The sequence below is a fragment of the Schistocerca serialis genome, unplaced genomic scaffold (assembly GCF_023864345.2).
Source record: "Schistocerca serialis cubense isolate TAMUIC-IGC-003099 unplaced genomic scaffold, iqSchSeri2.2 HiC_scaffold_1417, whole genome shotgun sequence".
NCBI lineage: Eukaryota > Metazoa > Arthropoda > Insecta > Orthoptera > Acrididae > Schistocerca > Schistocerca serialis.
The window spans coordinates 34,106,740-34,132,228 of record NW_026047644.1 but is presented as its reverse complement, the minus strand read 5'-3'; positions in this window follow the sequence as shown (position 1 = coordinate 34,132,228).

Here is a 25,489-nt window from a genome sequence, read left to right as displayed (position 1 = left end):
ATCTGAAACTGGACTCACAGGAAAGGTTCAAATCATAGAAAGTGAGAGTGTCAGTCCTCTTGTACTTAAGTCGCCATTGTGCCTTTTGTATTAAATTCGGATGCAGTATCTGTGTTTCATCGTCAATAAGAAGGTCCAAGGGATACAGTAAACCTGAAGTGAAGCATCGGAATCTAAAACTGGACTCACAGGAGAGGTTCAAATCATAGAAAGTTAGAGTGTCCGTCCTCTTGTACTTAAGTCGGCATTGTGCCTTTTGTATTAAATTCGGATGAATACTCTGTGTTTCATCTTCAATAAGAAGGTCCAAGGGATACAGTAAACCTGAAGTGAAGCATGGGAATCTAAAACTGGACTCACTGGAGAGGATCAAATCATAGAATGTTAGAGTGTCAGTCCTCTTGTACTTAAGTCGGCATAGTGATTTTTGAATTTAATTCAGATGTTATTTCTGTGTTTCATCGTCAATAAGAAGGTCCAAGGAATACAGTAAACCTGAAGTTAAGCATCGGAATCTAAAACTGGACTCACAGGAGAGGTTCAAATCATAGAAAGTTAGAGTGTCAGTCCTCTTTTACTTAAGTCGGCATTGTGCGTTTTGAATTTAATTCCGATGCAATTTCTGTATTCCATCGTCAATAAGAAGGTCCAAGGGATACAGTAAACCTGAAGTGAAGCATCGGAATCTAAAACTGGACTCACAGGAGACGTTCAAATCATAGAAAGTGAGAGTGTCAGTCCTCTTGTACTTAAGTCAGCTTTGTGCCATTTGTATTAAATTCGGGTGCAATTTCTGTGTTTCATAATCAATAAGAAGGTCCAAGGGATACAGTAAACCTAAAGTGAAGCATCGGAATCTAAAACTGGACTCACAGGAGAGGTTCAAATCATAGAATGTTAGAGTGTCAGTCATCTTGTACTTAAGTCGGCATTGTGATTTTTGAATTTAATTCAGATGCAATTTCTGTGTTTCATCGTCAATAAGAAGGTCCTAGGGATACAGTAAACCTGAAGTTAAGCATCGGAATCTAAAACTGGACTCACAGAAGAGTTTCAAATCATAGAAAGTTAGAGTATCAGTCCTCTTTTACTTAAGTCGGCATTGTGCGTTTTGAATTTAATTCCGATGCAATTTCTGTGTTTCATCGTCAATAAGAAGGTCAAAGGGATACAGTAAACCTGAAGTGAAGCATCGGAATCTAAAACTGGACTCACAGGAGAGGTTCAAATCATAGACAGTGAGAGTGTCAGTCCTCTTGTAATTAAGTCGGCATTGTGCCATTTGTATTAAATTCGGGTGCAATTTCTGTGTTTCATCATCAATAAGAAGGTCCAAGGGATACAGTAAACCTGAAGTGAAGCATCGGAATCAAAAACTGGACTCACAGGAGAGATTCAAATCATAGAAAGTTAGAGTGTCACTCCTCTTGTACTTGAGTCGGTATTGTGCCTTTTGTATTAATTTCGGGTGCAATTTCTATGTTTCATCGTCAATAAGAAGGTCCAAGGGATACAGTGAACCTAAAGTGAAGCATCGGAATCTAAAACTGGACTCACAGGAGAGTTCAAATCATAGAAAGTTAGAATGTCAGTCCTCTTGTACTTAAGTCGGCATTGTGGCTTTTGTATTAAATTCGGATGCAGTATCTGTGTTTCATCGTCAATAAGAAGGTCCAAGGGATACAGTAAACCTGAAGTGAAGCATCGGAATCTAAAACTGGACTCACAGGAGAGGTTCCAATCATAGAAAGTGGGAGTGTCAGTCCTCTTGTACTTAAGTCGGCTTTGTGCCATTTGTATTAAATTCGGATTCAATTTCTGTGATTCTTCGTTAATAAGAGGGTTTAAGGGATACAGTAAACCTGAAGTGAAGCATCAGAATCTAAAACTGGACTCACAGGAGAGGTTCAAATCATAGAGAGTTAGAGTGTCACTCCTCTTGTACCAAGTTGGTATTATGTCATTTGTATTAAATTCGGATGCAATTTCTGTGTTTCATCGTCAATAAGAAGGTCCAAGAGATACAGTAAACCTGAAGTGAAGCATCGGAATCTAAAACTGGACTCACAGCAGAGGTTCAAATAATAGAAAGTTAGAGTGTCAGTCCTCTTGTACTTAAGTCGGCATTGTGCCTTTTGAAATTAATTCCGATACAATTTCTGTGTTTCATCGTCAATAAGAAGGTACAAGGTATACAGTTAACCTGAAGTGAAGCATCGGAATCTGAAACTGGACTCACAGGAAAGGTTCAAATCATAGAAAGTGAGAGTGTCAGTCCTCTTGTACTTAAGTCGCCATTGTGCCTTTTGTATTAAATTCGGATGCAATTTCTGTGTTTCATCGTCAATAAGGAGGTCCAAGAGATACAGTAAACCTGAAGTGAAGCATCGGAATCTGAAACTGGACTCACAGCAGAGGTTCAAATAATAGAAAGTTAGAGTGTCAGTCCTCTTGTACTTAAGTCGGCATTGTGCATTTTGAAATTAATTCCGATGCAATTTCTGTGTTTCATCGTCAATAAGAAGGTACAAGGTATACAGTTAACCTGAAGTGAAGCATCGGAATCTGAAACTGGACTCACAGGAAAGGTTAAAATCATAGAAAGTGAGAGTGTCAGTCCTCTTGTACTTAACTCGCCATTGTGCCTTTTGTATTAAATTCGGATGCAGTATCTGTGTTTCATCGTCAATAAGAAGGTCCAAGGGATACAGTAAACCTGAAGTGAAGCATCGGAATCTACAACTGGACTCACAGGAGAGGTTCAAATCATAGAAAGTTAGAGTGTCAGTCCTCTTGTACTTAAGTCGGCATTGTGCCTTTCGTATTAAATTCGGATGAATACTCTGTGTTTCATCTTCAATAAGAAGGTCCAAGGGATACAGTAAACCTGAAGTGAAGCATCCGAATCTAAAACTGGACTCACTGGAGAGGATCAAATCATAGAATGTTAGAGTGTCAGTCCTCTTGTACTTAAGTCGGCATAGTGATTTTTGAATTTAATTCAGATGTTATTTCTGTGTTTCATTGTCAATAAGAAGGTCCAAGGAATACAGTAAACCTGAAGTTAAGCATCGGAATCTAAAACTGGACTCACAGGAGAGGTTCAAATCATAGAAAGTTAGAGTGTCAGTCCTTTTTTACTTAAGTCGGCATTGTGCGTTTTGAATTTAATTCCGGTGCTATTTCTGTATTCCATCGTCAATAAGAAGGTCAAAGGGATACAGTAAACCTGAAGTGAAACATCGGAATCTAAAACTGGACTCACAGGAGACGTTCAAATCATAGAAAGTGAGAGTGTCAGTCCTCTTGTACTTAAGTCAGCTTTGTGCCATTTGTATTAAATTCGGAATCTAAAACTGGACTCGCAGGAGAGGTTCAAATCAGAGAAAGTGAGAGTGTCGGTCCTCTTGTACTTAAGTCGGCATTGTGCCATTTGTATTAAGTTCGGATGCAATTTCTGTGTTTCATCGTCAATAAGAAGGTCCAAGGGATACAGTGAACCTGATGTGAAGCATCGGAATCTAAAACTGGACTCACAGGGGAGGTTCAAATCATAGAAAGTTAGAGTGTCAGTCCTCTTGTACTTACGTCGGCATTGTGCCTTTTTATTAATTTCTGATGCAAACTCTATGTTTCATCGTCAATAAGAAGGTCGAAGGGATACAGTAAACCTGAAGTGAAGCATCCGAATCTAAAACTGGACTCACAGGAGAGGTTCAAAAATTAGAAAATTATAGTGTCAGTCCTCTTGTACTTAAGTTTGCATTGTGCCATTTGTATTAAATTCGGCTGCAATTTCTGTGTTTCATCATCAATAAGAAGGTCCAAGGGATACAGTAAACCTGAAGTGAAGCATCGGAATCAAAAACAGTACTCACAGGAGAAATTCAAATCATAGAAAGTTAGAGTGTCACTCCTCTTGTACTTGAGTCGGTATTGTGCCTTTTGTATTAAATTCGGGTGCAATTTCTGTGTTTCATCGTCAATAAGAAGGTCCAAGGGATACAGTGAACCTAAAGTGAAGCATCGGAATCTAAAACTGGACTCACAGGAGAGTTCAAATCATAGAAAGTTAGAATGTCAGCCCTCTTGTACTTAAGTCGGCATTGTGGCTTTTGTATTAGATTCGGATTCAATTTCTGTGTTTCATCGTCAATAAGAAGGTGCAAGGTATACAGTAAACCTGAAGTGAAGCATCGGAAACCAAAACTGGACTCACAGGAGAGGTTCAAATCATAGAAAGTGAGAGTGTCAGTACTCTTGTACTTGAGTCGGCATTGTAGCATTTGTATTAAATTCGGATGCAATTTCTATGTTTCATCGTCAATAAGAAGGTCCAAGCGATACAGTAAACCTGAAGTAAAGCATCGGAATCTAAAACTGGACTCACAGGAGAGGTTCAAATCGTAGGAAGTGAGACTGTCAGTACTCTTGTACTTAAGTCGGCATTGTGCCATTTGTATTAAATTCTGATGCAATTTCTGTGTTTCATCGTCACTAAGAAGGTCCAAGAGATACAGCAAACCTGAAGTGAAGCATCGGTATCTAAAACTGGACTCACAGCAGAGGTTCAAATCATAGAAAGTTAGAGTGTCAGTCCTCTTGTACTTAAGTCAGCATTGTGCCTTTTGAAATTAATTCCGATGCAATTTCTGTGTTTCATCGTCAATAAGAAGGTACAAGGTATACAGTTAACCTGAAGTGAAGCATCGGAATCTGAAACTGGACTCACAGGAAAGGTTCAAATCATAGAAAGTGAGAGTGTCAGTCCTCTTGTACTTATGTCGCCATTGTGCCTTTTGTAATAAATTCGATGCAGTATCTGTGTTTCATCGTCAATAAGAAGGTCTAAGGGATACAGTAAACCTGAAGTGAAGCATGGGAATCTAAAACTGGACTCACTGGAGAGGATCAAATCATAGAATGTTAGAGTGTCAGTCCTCTTGTACTTAAGTCGGCATAGTGATTTTTGAATTTAATTCAGATGCAATATCTGTGTTTCATCGTCAATAAGAAGGTCCAAGGAATACAGTAAACCTGAATCGAAACATCCGAATCTAAAACTGGACTCACACGAGCGGTTCAAATCATAGAAAGTTAGATTGTCAGTCCTCTTTTACTTAAGTCGGCATTGTGCGTCTTGAATTTAATTCCGATGCAATTTCTGTATTCCATCGTCAATAAGAAGGTCCAAGGGATACAGTAAACCTGAAGTGAAGCATCGGAATCTAAAACTGGACTCACAGGAGAGGATCAAATCATAGAAAGTGAGAGTGTCAGTCCTCTTGTACTTAAGTCAGCTTTGTGCTATTTGTATTAAATTCGGGTGCAATTTCTGTGTTTCATCATCAATAAGAAGGTCCAAGGGATACAGTAAACTTGAAGTGAAGCATGGGAATCTAAAACTGGACTCACAGGAGAGGTTCAAATCATAGAAAGTGAGAGTGTCAGTCCTCATGTACTTAAGTCGCCATTGTGCCTTTTGTATTAAATTCGGATGCAATTTCTGTGTTTCATTGTCAATAAGAAGGTCCAAGGGATACAGTAAACTTGAAGTGAAGCGTCGGAATCTAAAACTGGACTCACAGGAGAGGTTCAAATCATAGAAAGTTAGAGTGTCAGTCCTCTTGTACTTAAGTCGGCATTGTGCCTTTTGTATTAAATTCGGATGCAAACTCTGTGTTTCATCGTCAGTAAGAAGGTCCAAGGGATACAGTAAACCTGAAGTGAGGCATCGGAATCTTAAACTGGACTCACAGGAGAGGTTCAAATCATAGAAAGTTTGAATGTCAGTATTCTTGTACTTTTGCCGGCATTGTGCTTTTTGTATTAAATTCGGATGGAATTTCTGTGTTTCATCGTCAATAAGAAGGTGCAAGGTATACTGTAAACCTGAAGTGAAGCATCGGAATCTAATACTGGACTCACAGGAGAGGTTCAAATCATAGAAAATGAGAGTGTCAGTCCTCTTGTACATAAGTCGGCATTGTCGCATTTGTATTAAATTCGGATGCAATTTCTGTGTTTCATCGTTAATAAGAAGGTCCTAAGGATACAGTAAACCTGAAGTGAAGCATCGGAATCTAAAACTGGACTCACAGGAGATGATCAAATCACAGAAAGTGAGAGTGTCAGTCCTCTTCTACTTAAGCCGCCATTGTGATTTTTGTATTAAATTCGGATGCAATTTCTGTGTTTCATCGTCAACAAGAAGGTCCAAGGGATACAGTAAACCTGAAGTGAAGCATCGAAATCTTAAACTGGACTCACAGGAGAGGTTTAATTCATAGAAAGTTAGAGTGTCTGTCCTCTTGTACTTAAGTCGGCATTGTACCTTTTGTATTAAATTCGGTTGCAAACTCTGTGTTTCATTGTCAATAAGAAGATCCAAGGGATACAGCAAACCTGAAGTGAAACATCGGAATCTAAAACTGGACTCACTGGAGAGGTTCAAATCATAGAAAGTGAGAGTGTCAGTCCTCTTTACTTAGTCGGCATTGTGCCTTTTGAATTTAATTCCGATGCAATTTCTGTGTTTCATCGTCAATAAGAAGGTCCAAGGGATACAGTAAACCTGAAGTGAAGCATCGGAGTCTAAAACTGGACTCACATCAGAGGTTCAAATCATAGAAAGTGACAGTGTCAGTCCTCTTGTACTTAAGTCGGCATTGTGGCATTTGTATTAAATTCGGATGAAATTTCTGTGTTTCATCGTCAATAAGAAGGTCCAAGGGATATAGTAAACCTGAAGTGAAGCATCGGAATCTAAAACTGGACTTACGGGAGAGGTTCAAATCATAGAAAGTTAGAGTGTCCGTCCTCTTGTACTTAAGTCGGCATTGTGCCTTTTGTATTAAATTCGGATGCAATTTCTGTGTTTCATCGTCAATAAGAAGGTCCAAGGGATACAGTAAACCTGAAGTGAAGCTTCGGAATCTAAAACTGGACTCACAGGAGAGGTTCAAATCATAGAAAGTGAGAGTGTCATCCTCTTTTACTTAAGTCGGCATTGTGTCTTTTGAATTTATTTCCGATGCAATTTCTGTGTTTCATCGTCAATACGAAAGTGCAAGGTATACAGTAAACCTGAATTGAAGCATCGGAATCTGAAACTAAACTCATAGGAGAGGTTCAAATCATTGAAAGTGAGAGTGTCAGTCCTCTTGTACTTAAGTCACCATTGTGCCTTTTGTATTAAATTCGGATCCAATTTCTGTGTTTCATCGTCAATAAGAAGGTCCAAGGGATACGGTAAACCTGAAGTGAAGCATCGGAATCTAAAACTGGACTCACAGGAGAGGTTCAAATCATAGAAAGTTAGAGTGTCCGTCCTCTTGTACTTAAGTCGGCATTGTGCCTTTTGTATTAAATTCGGATGCAAAATCTGTGTTTCATCGTCAATAAGAAGGTCCAAGTGATACAGTAAACCTGAAGTGAAGCATCGGAATCTAAAACTGGTCTCACAGGAGAGGTTAAAATCATAGATAGTGAGAGTGTCAGATCTCTTGTACTTATGTCGGTATTGTGCCATTTGTATTAAATTCGGGTGCAATTTCTGTGTTTCATCGTCAATAAGAAGGTCCAAGGGATACAATAAACCTGAAGTGAAGCATCGGAATCTAAAACTGCACTCACAGGAAAGGTTCAAATCATAGAAAGTGACAGTGTCAGTCCTCTTGTACTTAAGTCGGCATTGTGGCATTTGTATTAAATTCGGATGAAATTTCTGTGTTTCATCGTCAATAAGAAGGTCCAAGGGATATAGTAAACCTGAAGTGAAGCATCGGAATCTAAAACTGGACTAACAGGAGAGGTTCAAATCATAGAAAGTGAGAGTGTCAGTCCTCTTGTACTTAAGTCGGCTTTGTGCCTTTTGTATTAAATTCGGATTCAATTCCTGTGATTCAAAGTCAAAAAGAAGGTCCAAGGGATACAGTAAACCTGAAGTGAAGCTTCGGAATCTAAAACTGGACTCACAGGAGAGGTTCAAATCATAGAAAGTGAGAGTGTCATCCTCTTTTACTTAAGTCGGCATTGTGCATTTTGAATTTATTTCCGATGCAATTTCTGTGTTTCATCGTCAATACGAAAGTGCAAGGTATACAGTAAACCTGAATTGAAGCATCGGAATCTGAAACTAAACTCATAGGAGAGGTTCAAATCATTGAAAGTGAGAGTGTCAGTCCTCTTGTACTTAAGTCACCATTGTGCCTTTTGTATTAAATTCGGATCCAATTTCTGTGTTTCATCGTCAATTAGAAGGTCCAAGGGATACAGTAAACCTGAAGTGAAGCATCGGAATCTAAAACTGGACTCACAGGAGAGGTTCAAATCATAGAAAGTTAGAGTGTCCGTCCTCTTGTACTTAAGTCGGCATTGTGCCTTTTGTATTAAATTCGGTTGCAAAATCTGTGTTTCATCGTCAATAAGAAGGTCCAAGTGATACAGTAAACCTGAAGTGAAGCATCGGAATCTAAAACTGGTCTCACAGGAGAGGTTAAAATCATAGATAGTGAGAGTGTCAGACCTCTTGTACTTAAGTCGGTATTGTGCCATTTGTATTAAATTCGGGTGCAATTTCTGTGTTTCATCGTCAATAAGAAGGTCCAAGGGATACAATAAACCTGAAGTGAAGCATCGGAATCTAAAACTGCACTCACAGGAAAGGTTCAAATCATAGAAAGTGACAGTGTCCGTCCTCTTGTACTTAAGTCGGCATTGTGCCTTTTGTATTAAATTCGGATGCAATTTCAGTTTTTCATCGTCAATAAGAAGGTCCAAGGGATACAGTAAACCTGAAGTGAAGCATCGGAATCTAAAACTAGACTCACAGGAGAGGTTCAAATCATAGACAGTTGGTGTGTCAGTCCCCTTGTACTTAAGTCGGCATTGTACCTTTTGTATTTAATTCGGATGCAAACTCTGTGTTTCATCGTCAGTAAGAACGTCCAAGGGATACAGCAAACCTGAAGTGAAGCATCGGAATCAACAACTCGACTCACAGGAGAGGTTCAAATCATAGAAAGAGAGAGTGTCAGTCCTCTTGTACTTAAGTCGTCATTGTGCCTTTTGAATTTAGTTCCGATGCAATTTCTATGTTTCATCGTCAATAAGAAGGTGCAAGGTATACAGTAAACCTGAAGTGAAGCATCGGAATCTAAAACTGGTCTCACAGGAGAGGTTCAAATAATAGAAATTGAGAGTGTCAGTCCTCTTCTACTTAGGTCGGCATAGTGCCTTTTGAATTAAATTCCGATGCAATTTCTGTGTTTCACCGTCAATAAGTAGGTCCAAGGGATACAGTAAACATGAAGTGAAGCATCGGAATCTAAAACTGGACTCACAGGAGAGATTCAAATCATAGAATGTTAAAGTGTCACTCCTCTTGTACATAGGTCGGTATTGTGCCTTTTGTATTAAATTCGGATGCAATTTCTGTGTCTCATCGTCAATAAGAAGGTCCAAGGGATACAGTAATCCTTAAGTGAAGCATCGGAATCTAAAACTGGACTCACTGGAGAGGTTCAAATCATAGAAAGTTAGAGTGACAGTCCTCTTTTACTTAGGTCGGCATTGTGCCTTTTGTATTAAATTCCGATGCAATTTCTGTGTTTCATCGTCAATCAGAAGGTGCAAGGTATACAGTAAACCTGAAGTGAATCTTCGGAATCTAAAACTGGACTCACAGGAGAGGTTCAAATCATAGAAAGTGAGAGTGTCAATCCTCTTGTACTTAAGTCGGCATTGTGCAATTTGTATTATATTTGGATAAAATTTTTGTGTTTCGTCGTCAATCAGATGGTCAAAGGTATACAGTAAACCTGAAGTGAAGCATCGGAATTTAAAACTGGACTCACAGGAGAGGTTCAAATCATAGAAAGTTAGAGTGTCACTCCTCTTGTACTTAAGTCGGTATTGTGCCATTTGTATTACATTCGGATGCAATTTCTGTGTCTCATCGTCAATAAGAATGTCCAAGGAATACAGTAAACCTGAAGTGAAGCATCGGAATCTGAAACCGGACTCACAGGAGAGGTTCAAATCATAGAAAGTTAGAATGTCAGTCCTCTTGTACTTAAGTCGGCCTTGTGCCTTTTGTATTAAATTCGGATGCAATTTCTGTGTTTCATCGTCAATAAGAAGGTGCAAGGTATACAGTAAACCTAAAGTGAAGCATCGGAATCTAAAACTGGACTCACAGGAGAGGTTCAAATCATAGAAAGTGAGAGTGTCAGTGCTCTTGTACTTAAGTCGGCATTGTGGCATTTGTATTAAATTCGGATGCAATTTCTGTGTTTCATCGTCAATAAGAAGGTCAAAGGTATACAGTAAACCTGAAGTGAAGCATCGGAATTTAAAACTGGACTCACAGGAGAGGTTCAAATCATAGAAAGAGTGAGTGTCAGTCCTCTTGTACTTAAGTCGCCATTGTGCCTCTTGTATTAAATTCGGATGCAATTCCTTTGTTTCATCGTCAATAAGAAGGTCCAAGGGATACAGTACACCTGAAGTGAAGCATCGGAATCTATAACTGGACTCACAGGAGAGGTTCAAATCATAGAAAGTGAAAGTGTCAGTCCTCTTGTACTTAAGTCGGCATTGTGCCATTTGTATAAAATTCAGGTGCAATGTCACTGTTTCATCGCCAATAAGAAGGTCCAAGGGATACAGTACACCTGAAGTGAAGCATCGGAAGCTAAAACTGTACTCACAGGAAATGTTCAAACCATAGAAAGTGAGAGTGTCAGTCCTCGTGTACTTAAGTCGGCATTGTGGCATTTGTATTAAATTCGGATGAAATTTCTGTGTTTCATCGTCAATAAGAAGGTCCAAGGGATACAGTAAACCTAAAGTGAAGCATCGGAATCTAAAACTGGAGTCACGGGAGAGGTTCAAATCATAGAAAGTTAGAGTGCCACTCCTCTTGTACTTGAGTCGGTATTGTGCCTTTTGTATTAAATTCAGGTGCAATTTCTGTGTTTCATCGTCAATAAGAAGGTCCAAGGGATACAGTAAACTGAAGTGGGCATTGGAATCTAGAACTGGACTCACAGGAGAGGTTCAAATCATAGTTAGTGAAAGTGTCGGTCCTCTTGTACTTAAGCCGCCATTGTAATTTTTGTATTAAATTCGGACGCAATTTCTCTGTTTCATCGTCAATAAAAAGGACCAAGGGATACAGTAAACCTGTAGTGAAGCATCAGAAACTAAAACTGGACTCACAGGAGAGGTTCAAATCATAGAAAGATAGAGTGTCAGTCCTCTTGTACTTAAGTCGGCATTGAACCTTTTGTATTAAATTTTGATGCAAACACTGTGTCTCATCGTCAATAAGAAGGTCCAAGGGATACAGTAAACCTGAAGTGAAGCTTCGGAATCTAAAACTGGACTCACAGGAGAGGTTCAAATCATAGAAAGTGAGAGTGTCAGTCCTCTTGTACTTAAGTCAGCATTGTGCCTTTTGAATTATTTTCCGATGCAATTTCTGTGTTTCATCGTCAATAAGAAAGTGCAAGGTATACAGTTAACCTGAAGTGAAGCATCGGAATCTGAAACTGGACTCACAGGACAGGTTCAAATCATTGGAAGTGAGAGTGTTAGTCCTCTTGTACTTAAGTCGGCATTGTGCCTTTTGTATTAAATTCGGATCCAATTTCTGTGTTTCATCGTCAATCAGAAGGTGCAAGGTATACAGTAAACCTGAAGTGAATCTTCGGAATCTAAAACTGGACTCACAGGAGAGGTTCAAATCATAGAAAGTGAGAGTGTCAATCCTCTTGTACTTAAGTCGGCATTGTGCAATTTGTATTATATTTGGATAAAATTTTTGTGTTTCGTCGTCAATCAGATGGTCAAAGGTATACAGTAAACCTGAAGTGAAGCATCGGAATTTAAAACTGGACTCACAGGAGAGGTTCAAATCATAGAAAGTTAGAGTGTCACTCCTCTTGTACTTAAGTCGGTATTGTGCCATTTGTATTACATTCGGATGCAATTTCTGTGTCTCATCGTCAATAAGAATGTCCAAGGAATACAGTAAACCTGAAGTGAAGCATCGGAATCTGAAACCGGACTCACAGGAGAGGTTCAAATCATAGAAAGTTAGAATGTCAGTCCTCTTGTACTTAAGTCGGCCTTGTGCCTTTTGTATTACATTCGGATGCAATTTCTGTGTTTCATCGTCAATAAGAAGGTGCAAGGTATACAGTAAACCTAAAGTGAAGCATCGGAATCTAAAACTGGACTCACAGGAGAGGTTCAAATCATAGAAAGTGAGAGTGTCAGTGCTCTTGTACTTAAGTCGGCATTGTGGCATTTGTATTAAATTCGGATGCAATTTCTGTGTTTCATCGTCAATAAGAAGGTCCAAGGGATACAGTAAACCTGAAGTGATGCATCGGAATCTAACACTGGACTCACAGAAGAGTTTCCAATCATAGAAAGTGAAAGTGTCAGTCCTCTTGTACTTAAGTCGCCATTGTGATTTTTGTATTAAATTCGGATGCAATTTCTGTGTTTCATCGTCAATAAGAAGGTCCAAGGGATACAGTAAACCTGTAGTGAAGCATCGGAATCTGAAACTGGACTCACAGGGGAGGTTCAAATCATAGAAAGTTAGAGTGTCAGCCCTCTTGTACTTAAGTCGGCATTGAACCTTTTGTATTAAATTCGGATGGAAACACTGTGTTTCATCGTCAATAAGAAGGTCCAAGGGATACAGTAAACCTGAAGTGAAGCTTCGGAATCTAAGACTGGACTCACAGGAGAGGTTCAAATCATAGAAAGTGAGAGTGTCAGTCCTCTTCTACTTAGGCCGGCAGTGTGCCTTTTGAATTTAATTCCGATGCAATTTCTGTGTTTCATCGTCAATAAGAAGGTCAAAGGAATACAGTAAACCTGAAGTGAAGCATCGGAATCTAAATCTGTACTCACAGGAGAGATTCAAATCATAGAAAGTTAGTGTGTCACTCCTCTTGTACTTAAGTCGTTATTGTGCTTTTTGTATTAAATTCGGATGCAATTTCCGTGTTTCATCGTCAATAAGAAGGTCCAAGGGATACAGTAAACCTTAAGTGAAGCATCGGAATCTAAAACTGGACTTGCTGGAGTGGTTCAAATCATAGAATGTTAGAGTGTCAGTCCTCTTTTACTTAAGTCGGCATTGTGCATTTTGTATTAAATTCGGATGCTATTTCTGTGTTTCATCGTCAATAAGACGGTCCAAGGGATACAGTAAACTTGAAGTGAAGCATCAGAATCTAAAACTGGACTCACAGGAGAGGTTCAAATCATAGAAAGTTAGAGTGTCAGCCCTCTTTTACTTAAGTCGGCATTGTGCCTTTTGTATTAAATTCCGATGCAATTTCTGTGTTTCATCGTCAATCAGAAGGTGCAAGGTATACAGTAAACCTAAAGTGAAGCATCGGAATCTGAAACTGGACTCACAGGAGAGGTTCAAATCATAGAAAGAGTGAGTGTCAGTCCTCTTGTACTTAAGTCGCCATTGTGCCTCTTGTATTAAATTCGGATGCAATTTCCGTGTTTCATCGTCAATAAGAAGGTCCAAGGGATACAGTAAACCTTAAGTGAAGCATCGGAATCTAAAACTGGACTTGCTGGAGATGTTCAAATCATAGAATGTTAGAGTGTCAGTCCTCTTTTACTTAAGTCGGCATTGTGCATTTTGTATTAAATTCGGATGCTATTTCTGTGTTTCATCGTCAATAAGAATTCCAAGGGATACAGTAAACCTGAAGTGATGCATCGGAATCTAACACTAGACTCACAGAAGAGTTTCCAATAATAGAAAGTGAAAGTGTCAGTCCTCTTGTACTTAAGTCGCCATTGTGATTTTTGTATTAAATTCGGAAGCAATTTCTGTGTTTCATCGTCAATAAGAAGGTCCAAGGGATACAGTAAACCTGTAGTGAAGCATCGGAATCTAATACTGGACTCACAGGAGAGGTTCAAATCATAGAAAGTTAGAGTGTCAGCCCTCTTGTACTTAAGTCGGCATTGAACCTTTTGTATTAAATTCGGATGGAAACACTGTGTTTCATCGTCAATAAGAAGGTCCAAGGGATACAGTAAACCTGAAGTGAAGCTTCGGAATCTAAGACTGGACTCACAGGAGAGGTTCAAATCATAGAAAGTGAGAGTGTCAGTCCTCTTCTACTTAGGCCGGCATTGTGCCTTTTGAATTAAATTCCGATGCAATTTCTGTGTTTCATCGTCAATAAGAAGGTCAAAGGAATACAGTAAACCTGAAGTGAAGCATCGGAATCTAAATCTGTACTCACAGGAGAGATTCAAATCATAGAAAGTTAGTGTGTCACTCCTCTTGTACTTAAGTCGTTATTGTGCTTTTTGTATTAAATTCGGATGCAATTTCCGTGTTTCATCGTCAATAAGAAGGTCCAAGGGATACAGTAAACCTTAAGTGAAGCATCGGAATCTAAAACTGGACTTGCTGGAGAGGTTCAAATCATAGAATGTTAGAGTGTCAGTCCTCTTTTACTTAAGTCGGCATTGTGCATTTTGTATTAAATTCGGATGCTATTTCTGTGTTTCATCGTCAATAAGAAAGTGCAAGGTATACAGTAAACCTGAAGTGAAGCATCGGAATCTGAAACTGGACTCACAGGAGAGGTTCAAATCATTGAAAGTGAGAGTGTCAGTCCTCTTATACTTAAGTTGCCATTGTGCCTTTTGTATTAAATTCGGATCCAATTTCTGTGTTTCATCGTCAAATAGAAGGTCGAAGGAATACAGTAAACCTGAAGTGAAGCATCGGAATCTAAAATTGGACACACAGGAGGGGTTCAAATCATAGAAAGTTAGCGTGTCATTACTCCTGTACTTAAGTCGGCATTGAACCTTTTGTATTAAATTCGGATGGAAACACTGTGTTTCATCGTCAATAAGAAGGTCCAAGGGCTACAGTAAACCTGAAGTGAAGCTTCGGAATCCAAGACTGGACTCACAGGAGAGGTTCAAATCATAGAAAGTGAGAGTGTCAGTCCTCTTTTACTTAAGTCGGCATTGTGCCTTTTGTATTAAATTCCGATGCCATTTCTGTGTTTCATCGTCAATCAGAAGGTCCAAGGTATACAGTAAACCTAAAGTGAAGCATCGGAATCTGAAACTGGACTCACAGGAGAGGTTCAAATCATAGAAAGAGTGAGTGTCAGTCCTCTTGTACTTAAGTCGCCATTGTGCCTCTTGTATTAAATTCGGATGCAATTCCTGTGTTTCATCGTCAATAAGAAGGTCCAAGGGATACAGTACACCTGAAGTGAAGCATCGGAATCTATAACTGGACTCACAGGAGAGGTTCAAATCATAGAAAGTGAAAGTGTCAGTCCTCTTGTACTTAAGTCGGCATTGTGCCATTTGTATTAAATTCAGGTGCAATGTCACTGTTTCATCGCCAATAAGAAGGTCCAAGGGATACAGTACACCTGAAGTGAAGCATCGGAAGCTAAAACTGGACTCACAGGAAATGTTCAAACCATAGAAAGTGAGAGTGTCAGTCCTCTTGTACTTAAGTCGGCATTGTGGCATTTGTATTAAATTCGGATGCAATTTCTGTGTTTCATCGTCAATAAGAAGGTCCAAGGGATACAGTAAACCTAAAGTGAAGCATCGGAATCTAAAACTGGAGTCACGGGAGAGGTTCAAATCATAGAAAGTTAGAGTGTCACTCCTCTTGTACTTGAGTCGGTATTGTGCCTTTTGTATTAAATTCAGGTGCAATTTCTGTGTTTCATCGTCAATAAGAAGGTCCAAGGGATACAGTAAACTGAAGTGGGCATTGGAATCTAGAACTGGACTCACAAGAGAGGTTCAAATCATAGTTAGTGAAAGTGTCGGTCCTCTTGTACTTAAGCCGCCAATGTAATTTTTGTATTAAATTCGGACGCAATTTCTCTGTTTCATCGTCAATAAAAAGGACCAAGGGATACAGTAAACCTGTAGTGAAGCATCAGAAACTAAAACTGGACTCACAGGAGAGGTTCAAATCATAGAAAGATAGAGTGTCAGTCCTCTTGTACTTAAGTCGGCATTGAACCTTTTGTATTAAATTTTGATGCAAACCCTGTGTCTCATCGTCAATAAGAAGGTCCAAGGGATACAGTAAACCTGAAGTGAAGCTTCGGAATCTAAAACTGGACTCACAGGAGAGGTTCAAATCATAGAAAGTGAGAGTGTCAGTCCTCTTGTACTTAAGTCAGCATTGTGCCTTTTGAATTATTTTCCGATGCAATTTCTGTGTTTCATCGTCAATAAGAAAGTGCAAGGTATACAGTTAACCTGAAGTGAAGCATCGGAATCTGAAACTGGACTCACAGGACAGGTTCAAATCATTGAAAGTGAGAGTGTTAGTCCTCTTGTACTTAAGTCGGCATTGTGCCTTTTGTATTAAATTCGGATCCAATTTCTGTGTTTCATCGTCAATCAGAAGGTGCAAGGTATACAGTAAACCTGAAGTGAATCTTCGGAATCTAAAACTGGACTCACAGGAGAGGTTCAAATCATAGAAAGTGAGAGTGTCAATTCTCTTGTACTTAAGTCGGCATTGTGCAATTTGTATTATATTTGGATAAAATTTCTGTGTTTCGTCGTCAATCAGATGGTCAAAGGTATACAGTATACCTGAAGTGAAGCATCGGAATTTAAAACTGGACTCACAGGAGAGGTTCAAATCATAGAAAGTTAGAGTGTCACTCCTCTTGTACTTAAGTCGGTATTGTGCCATTTGTATTACATTCGGATGCAATTTCTGTGTCTCATCGTCAATAAGAATGTCCAAGGAATACAGTAAACCTGAAGTGAAGCATCGGAATCTGAAACCGGACTCACAGGAGAGGTTCAAATCATAGAAAGTTAGAATGTCAGTCCTCTTGTACTTAAGTCGGCCTTGGGCCTTTTGTATTAAATTCGGATGCAATTTCTGTGTTTCATCGTCAATAAGAAGGTGCAAGGTATACAGTAAACCTAAAGTGAAGCATCGGAATCTAAAACTGGACTCACAGGAGAGGTTCAAATCATAGAAAGTGAGAGTGTCAGTGCTCTTGTACTTAAGTCGGCATTGTGGCATTTGTATTAAATTCGGATGCAATTTCTGTGTTTCATCGTCAATAAGAAGGTCCAAGGGATACAGTAAACCTGAAGTGATGCATCGGAATCTAACACTGGACTCACAGAAGAGTTTCCAATCATAGAAAGTGAAAGTGTCAGTCCTCTTGTACTTAAGTCGCCATTGTGATTTTTGTATTAAATTCGGATGCAATTTCTGTGTTTCATCGTCAATAAGAAGGTCCAAGGGATACAGTAAACCTGTAGTGAAGCATCGGAATCTAAAACTGGACTCACAGGGGAGGTTCAAATCATAGAAAGTTAGAGTGTCAGCCCTCTTGTACTTAAGTCGGCATTGAACCTTTTGTATTAAATTCGGATGGAAACACTGTGTTTCATCGTCAATAAGAAGGTCCAAGGGATACAGTAAACCTGAAGTGAAGCTTCGGAATCTAAGACTGGACTCACAGGAGAGGTTCAAATCATAGAAAGTGAGAGTGTCAGTCCTCTTCTACTTAGGCCGGCAGTGTGCCTTTTGAATTTAATTCCGATGCAATTTCTGTGTTTCATCGTCAATAAGAAGGTCAAAGGAATACAGTAAACCTGAAGTAAAGCATCGGAATCTAAATCTGTACTCACAGGAGAGATTCAAATCATAGAAAGTTAGTGTGTCACTCCTCTTGTACTTAAGTCGTTATTGTGCTTTTTGTATTAAATTCGGATGCAATTTCCGTGTTTCATCGTCACTAAGAAGGTCCAAGGGATACAGTAAACCTGAAGTGAAGCTTCGGAATCTAAAACTGGACTCACAGGAGAGGTTCAAATCATAGAAAGTGAGAGTGTCAGTCCTCTTGTACTTAAGTCAGCATTGTGCCTTTTGAATTATTTTCCGATGCAATTTCTGTGTTTCATCGTCAATAAGAAAGTGCAAGGTATACAGTTAACCTGAAGTGAAGCATCGGAATCTGAAACTGGACTCACAGGACAGGTTCAAATCATTGGAAGTGAGAGTGTTAGTCCTCTTGTACTTAAGTCGGCATTGTGCCTTTTGTATTTAATTCGGATCCAATTTCTGTGTTTCATCGTCAATCAGAAGGTGCAAGGTATACAGTAAACCTGAAGTGAATCTTCGGAATCTAAAACTGGACTCACAGGAGAGGTTCAAATCATAGAAAGTGAGAGTGTCAATCCTCTTGTACTTAAGTCGGCATTGTGCAATTTGTATTATATTTGGATAAAATTTTTGTGTTTCGTCGTCAATCAGATGGTCAAAGGTATACAGTAAACCTGAAGTGAAGCATCGGAATTTAAAACTGGACTCACAGGAGAGGTTCAAATCATAGAAAGTTAGAGTGTCACTCCTCTTGTACTTAAGTCGGTATTGTGCCATTTGTATTACATTCGGATGCAATTTCTGTGTCTCATCGTCAATAAGAATGTCCAAGGAATACAGTAAACCTGAAGTGAAGCATCGGAATCTGAAACCGGACTCACAGGAGAGGTTCAAATCATAGAAAGTTAGAATGTCAGTCCTCTTGTACTTAAGTCGGCCTTGTGCCTTTTGTATTACATTCGGATGCAATTTCTGTGTTTCATCGTCAATAAGAAGGTGCAAGGTATACAGTAAACCTAAAGTGAAGCATCGGAATCTAAAACTGGACTCACAGGAGAGGTTCAAATCATAGAAAGTGAGAGTGTCAGTGCTCTTGTACTTAAGTCGGCATTGTGGCATTTGTATTAAATTCGGATGCAATTTCTGTGTTTCATCGTCAATAAGAAGGTCCAAGGGATACAGTAAACCTGAAGTGATGCATCGGAATCTAACACTGGACTCACAGAAGAGTTTCCAATCATAGAAAGTGAAAGTGTCAGTCCTCTTGTACTTAAGTCGCCATTGTGATTTTTGTATTAAATTCGGATGCAATTTCTGTGTTTCATCGTCAATAAGAAGGTCCAAGGGATACAGTAAACCTGTAGTGAAGCATCGGAATCTGAAACTGGACTCACAGGGGAGGTTCAAATCATAGAAAGTTAGAGTGTCAGCCCTCTTGTACTTAAGTCGGCATTGAACCTTTTGTATTAAATTCGGATGGAAACACTGTGTTTCATCGTCAATAAGAAGGTCCAAGGGATACAGTAAACCTGAAGTGAAGCTTCGGAATCTAAGACTGGACTCACAGGAGAGGTTCAAATCATAGAAAGTGAGAGTGTCAGTCCTCTTCTACTTAGGCCGGCAGTGTGCCTTTTGAATTTAATTCCGATGCAATTTCTGTGTTTCATCGTCAATAAGAAGGTCAAAGGAATACAGTAAACCTGAAGTGAAGCATCGGAATCTAAATCTGTACTCACAGGAGAGATTCAAATCATAGAAAGTTAGTGTGTCACTCCTCTTGTACTTAAGTCGTTATTGTGCTTTTTGTATTAAATTCGGATGCAATTTCCGTGTTTCATCGTCAATAAGAAGGTCCAAGGGATACAGTAAACCTTAAGTGAAGCATCGGAATCTAAAACTGGACTTGCTGGAGTGGTTCAAATCATAGAATGTTAGAGTGTCAGTCCTCTTTTACTTAAGTCGGCATTGTGCATTTTGTATTAAATTCGGATGCTATTTCTGTGTTTCATCGTCAATAAGACGGTCCAAGGGATACAGTAAACTTGAAGTGAAGCATCAGAATCTAAAACTGGACTCACAGGAGAGGTTCAAATCATAGAAAGTTAGAGTGTCAGCCCTCTTTTACTTAAGTCGGCATTGTGCCTTTTGTATTAAATTCCGATGCAATTTCTGTGTTTCATCGTCAATCAGAAGGTGCAAGGTATACAGTAAACCTAAAGTGAAGCATCGGAATCTGAAACTGGACTCACAGGAGAGGTTCAAATCATAGAAAGAGTGAGTGTCAGTCCTCTTGTACTTAAGTCGCCATTGTGCCTCTTGTATTAAATTCGGATGCAATTTCCGTGTTTCATCGTCAATAAGAAGGTCCAAGGGATACAGTAAACCTTAAGTGAAGCATCGGAATCTAAAACTGGACTTGCTGGAGATGTTCAAATCATAGAATGTTAGAGTGTCAGTCCTCTTTTACTTAAGTCGGCATTGTGCATTTTGTATTAAATTCGGATGCTATTTCTGTGTTTCATCGTCAATAAGAATTCCAAGGGATACAGTAAACCTGAAGTGATGCATCGGAATCTAACACTAGACTCACAGAAGAGTTTCCAATAATAGAAAGTGAAAGTGTCAGTCCTCTTGTACTTAAGTCGCCATTGTGATTTTTGTATTAAATTCGGAAGCAATTTCTGTGTTTCATCGTCAATAAGAAGGTCCAAGGGATACAGTAAACCTGTAGTGAAGCATCGGAATCTAATACTGGACTCACAGGAGAGGTTCAAATCATAGAAAGTTAGAGTGTCAGCCCTCTTGTACTTAAGTCGGCATTGAACCTTTTGTATTAAATTCGGATGGAAACACTGTGTTTCATCGTCAATAAGAAGGTCCAAGGGATACAGTAAACCTGAAGTGAAGCTTCGGAATCTAAGACTGGACTCACAGGAGAGGTTCAAATCATAGAAAGTGAGAGTGTCAGTCCTCTTCTACTTAGGCCGGCATTGTGCCTTTTGAATTAAATTCCGATGCAATTTCTGTGTTTCATCGTCAATAAGAAGGTCAAAGGAATACAGTAAACCTGAAGTGAAGCATCGGAATCTAAATCTGTACTCACAGGAGAGATTAAAATCATAGAAAGTTAGTGTGTCACTCCTCTTGTACTTAAGTCGTTATTGTGCTTTTTGTATTAAATTCGGATGCAATTTCCGTGTTTCATCGTCAATAAGAAGGTCCAAGGGATACAGTAAACCTTAAGTGAAGCATCGGAATCTAAAACTGGACTTGCTGGAGAGGTTCAAATCATAGAATGTTAGAGTGTCAGTCCTCTTTTACTTAAGTCGGCATTGTGCATTTTGTATTAAATTCGGATGCTATTTCTGTGTTTCATCGTCAATAAGAAAGTGCAAGGTATACAGTAAACCTGAAGTGAAGCATCGGAATCTGAAACTGGACTCACAGGAGAGGTTCAAATCATTGAAAGTGAGAGTGTCAGTCCTCTTATACTTAAGTTGCCATTGTGCCTTTTGTATTAAATTCGGATCCAATTTCTGTGTTTCATCGTCAAATAGAAGGTCGAAGGAATACAGTAAACCTGAAGTGAAGCATCGGAATCTAAAATTGGACACACAGGAGGGGTTCAAATCATAGAAAGTTAGCGTGTCATTACTCCTGTACTTAAGTCGGCATTGAACCTTTTGTATTAAATTCGGATGGAAACACTGTGTTTCATCGTCAATAAGAAGGTCCAAGGGCTACAGTAAACCTGAAGTGAAGCTTCGGAATCCAAGACTGGACTCACAGGAGAGGTTCAAATCATAGAAAGTGAGAGTGTCAGTCGTCTTCTACTTAGGTCGGCATTGTGCGTTTTGAATTTAATTCCGATGCAATTTCTGTGTTTTATCGTCAATAAGAAGGTCCAAGGGATACAGTAAACCTGAAGTGAAGCATCGGAATCAAAATCTGTACACACAGGAGAGATTCAAATCATAGAAAGTTAGAGTGTCACTCCTCTTGTACTTAAGTCGTTATTGTGCATTTTGTATTAAATTCGGATGCAATTTCTGTGTTTCATCGTCAATAAGAAGGTCCAAGGGATACAGTAAATCTTAAGTGAAGCATCGGAATCTAAAACTGGACTCACAGGAGAGGATCAAATCATAGAAAGTTAGAGTGTCAGTCCTCTTTTACTTAAGTCGGCATTGTGCCTTTTGTATTAAATTCCGATGCCATTTCTGTGTTTCATCGTCAATCAGAAGGTGCAAGGTATACAGTAAACCTAAAGTGAAGCATCGGAATCTGAAACTGGACTCACAGGAGAGGTTCAAATCATAGAAAGAGTGAGTGTCAGTCCTCTTGTACTTAAGTCGCCATTGTGCCTCTTGTATTAAATTCGGATGCAATTCCTGTGTTTCATCGTCAATAAGAAGGTCCAAGGGATACAGTACACCTGAAGTGAAGCATCGGAATCTATAACTGGACTCACAGGAGAGGTTCAAATCATAGAAAGTGAAAGTGTCAGTCCTCTTGTACTTAAGTCGGCATTGTGCCATTTGTATTAAATTCAGGTGCAATGTCACTGTTTCATCGCCAATAAGAAGGTCCAAGGGATACAGTACACCTGAAGTGAAGCATCGGAAGCTAAAACTGGACTCACAGGAAATGTTCAAACCATAGAAAGTGAGAGTGTCAGTCCTCTTGTACTTAAGTCGGCATTGTGGCATTTGTATTAAATTCGGATGCAATTTCTGTGTTTCATCGTCAATAAGAAGGTCCAAGGGATACAGTAAACCTAAAGTGAAGCATCGGAATCTAAAACTGGAGTCACGGGAGAGGTTCAAATCATAGAAAGTTAGAGTGTCACTCCTCTTGTACTTGAGTCGGTATTGTGCCTTTTGTATTAAATTCAGGTGCAATTTCTGTGTTTCATCGTCAATAAGAAGGTCCAAGGGATACAGTAAACTGAAGTGGGCATTGGAATCTAGAACTGGACTCACAAGAGAGGTTCAAATCATAGTTAGTGAAAGTGTCGGTCCTCTTGTACTTAAGCCGCCAATGTAATTTTTGTATTAAATTCGGACGCAATTTCTCTGTTTCATCGTCAATAAAAAGGACCAAGGGATACAGTAAACCTGTAGTGAAGCATCAGAAACTAAAACTGGACTCACAGGAGAGGTTCAAATCATAGAAAGATAGAGTGTCAGTCCTCTTGTACTTAAGTCGGCATTGAACCTTTTGTATTAAATTTTGATGCAAACCCTGTGTCTCATCGTCAATAAGAAGGTCCAAGGGATACAGTAAACCTGAAGTGAAGCTTCGGAATCTAAAACTGGACTCACAGGAGAGGTTCAAATCATAGAAAGTGAGAGTGTCAGTCCTCTTGTACTTAAGTCAGCATTGTGCCTTTTGAATTATTTTCCGATGCAATTTCTGTGTTTCATCGTCAATAAGAAAGTGCAAGGTATACAGTTAACCTGAAGTGAAGCATCGGAATCTGAAACTGGACTCACAGGACAGGTTCAAATCATTGAAAGTGAGAGTGTTAGTCCTCTTGTACTTAAGTCGGCATTGTGCCTTTTGTATTAAATTCGGATCCAATTTCTGTGTTTCATCGTCAATCAGAAGGTGCAAGGTATACAGTAAACCTGAAGTGAATCTTCGGAATCTAAAACTGGACTCACAGGAGAGGTTCAAATCATAGAAAGTGAGAGTGTCAATTCTCTTGTACTTAAGTCGGCATTGTGCAATTTGTATTATATTTGGATAAAATTTCTGTGTTTCGTCGTCAATCAGATGGTCAAAGGTATACAGTAAACCTGAAGTGAAGCATCGGAATTTAAAACTGGACTCACAGGAGAGGTTCAAATCATAGAAAGTTAGAGTGTCACTCCTCTTGTACTTAAGTCGGTATTGTGCCATTTGTATTACATTCGGATGCAATTTCTGTGTCTCATCGTCAATAAGAATGTCCAAGGAATACAGTAAACCTGAAGTGAAGCATCGGAATCTGAAACCGGACTCACAGGAGAGGTTCAAATCATAGAAAGTTAGAATGTCAGTCCTCTTGTACTTAAGTCGGCCTTGGGCCTTTTGTATTAAATTCGGATGCAATTTCTGTGTTTCATCGTCAATAAGAAGGTGCAAGGTATACAGTAAACCTAAAGTGAAGCATCGGAATCTAAAACTGGACTCACAGGAGAGGTTCAAATCATAGAAAGTGAGAGTGTCAGTGCTCTTGTACTTAAGTCGGCATTGTGGCATTTGTATTAAATTCGGATGCAATTTCTGTGTTTCATCGTCAATAAGAAGGTCCAAGGGATACAGTAAACCTGAAGTGATGCATCGGAATCTAACACTGGACTCACAGAAGAGTTTCCAATCATAGAAAGTGAAAGTGTCAGTCCTCTTGTACTTAAGTCGCCATTGTGATTTTTGTATTAAATTCGGATGCAATTTCTGTGTTTCATCGTCAATAAGAAGGTCCAAGGGATACAGTAAACCTGTAGTGAAGCATCGGAATCTAAAACTGGACTCACAGGGGAGGTTCAAATCATAGAAAGTTAGAGTGTCAGCCCTCTTGTACTTAAGTCGGCATTGAACCTTTTGTATTAAATTCGGATGGAAACACTGTGTTTCATCGTCAATAAGAAGGTCCAAGGGATACAGTAAACCTGAAGTGAAGCTTCGGAATCTAAGACTGGACTCACAGGAGAGGTTCAAATCATAGAAAGTGAGAGTGTCAGTCCTCTTCTACTTAGGCCGGCAGTGTGCCTTTTGAATTTAATTCCGATGCAATTTCTGTGTTTCATCGTCAATAAGAAGGTCAAAGGAATACAGTAAACCTGAAGTAAAGCATCGGAATCTAAATCTGTACTCACAGGAGAGATTCAAATCATAGAAAGTTAGTGTGTCACTCCTCTTGTACTTAAGTCGTTATTGTGCTTTTTGTATTAAATTCGGATGCAATTTCCGTGTTTCATCGTCACTAAGAAGGTCCAAGGGATACAGTAAACCTTAAGTGAAGCATCGGAATCTAAAACTGGACTTGCTGGAGAGGTTCAAATCATAGAATGTTAGAGTGTCAGTCCTCTTTTACTTAAGTCGGCATTGTGCATTTTGTATTAAATTCGGATGCTATTTCTGTGTTTCATCGTCAATAAGACGGTCCAAGGGATACAGTAAACTTGAAGTGAAGCATCAGAATCTAAAACTGGACTCACAGGAGAGGTTCAAATCATAGAAAGTTAGAGTGTCAGTCCTCTTTTACTTAAGTCGGCATTGTGCCTTTTGTATTAAATTCCGATGCAATTTCTGTGTTTCATCGTCAATCAGAAGGTGCAAGGTATACAGTAAACCTAAAGTGAAGCATCGGAATCTGAAACTGGACTCACAGGAGAGGTTCAAATCATAGAAAGAGTGAGTGTCAGTCCTCTTGTACTTAAGTCGCCATTGTGCCTCTTGTATTAAATTCGGATGCAATTTCCGTGTTTCATCGTCAATAAGAAGGTCCAAGGGATACAGTAACCCTTAAGTGAAGCATCGGAATCTAAAACTGGACTTGCTGGAGATGTTCAAATCATAGAATGTTAGAGTGTCAGTCCTCTTTTACTTAAGTCGGCATTGTGCATTTTGTATTAAATTCGGATTCTATTTCTGTGTTTCATCGTCAATAAGACAGTCCAAGGGATACAGTAAACCTGAAGTGAAGCATCGGAATCTGAAACTGGACTCACAGGAGAGGGTCAAATCATAGAGAGTGAGAGTGTCAGTCCTCTTGTACTTATGTCGCCATTGTGATTTTTGTATTAAATT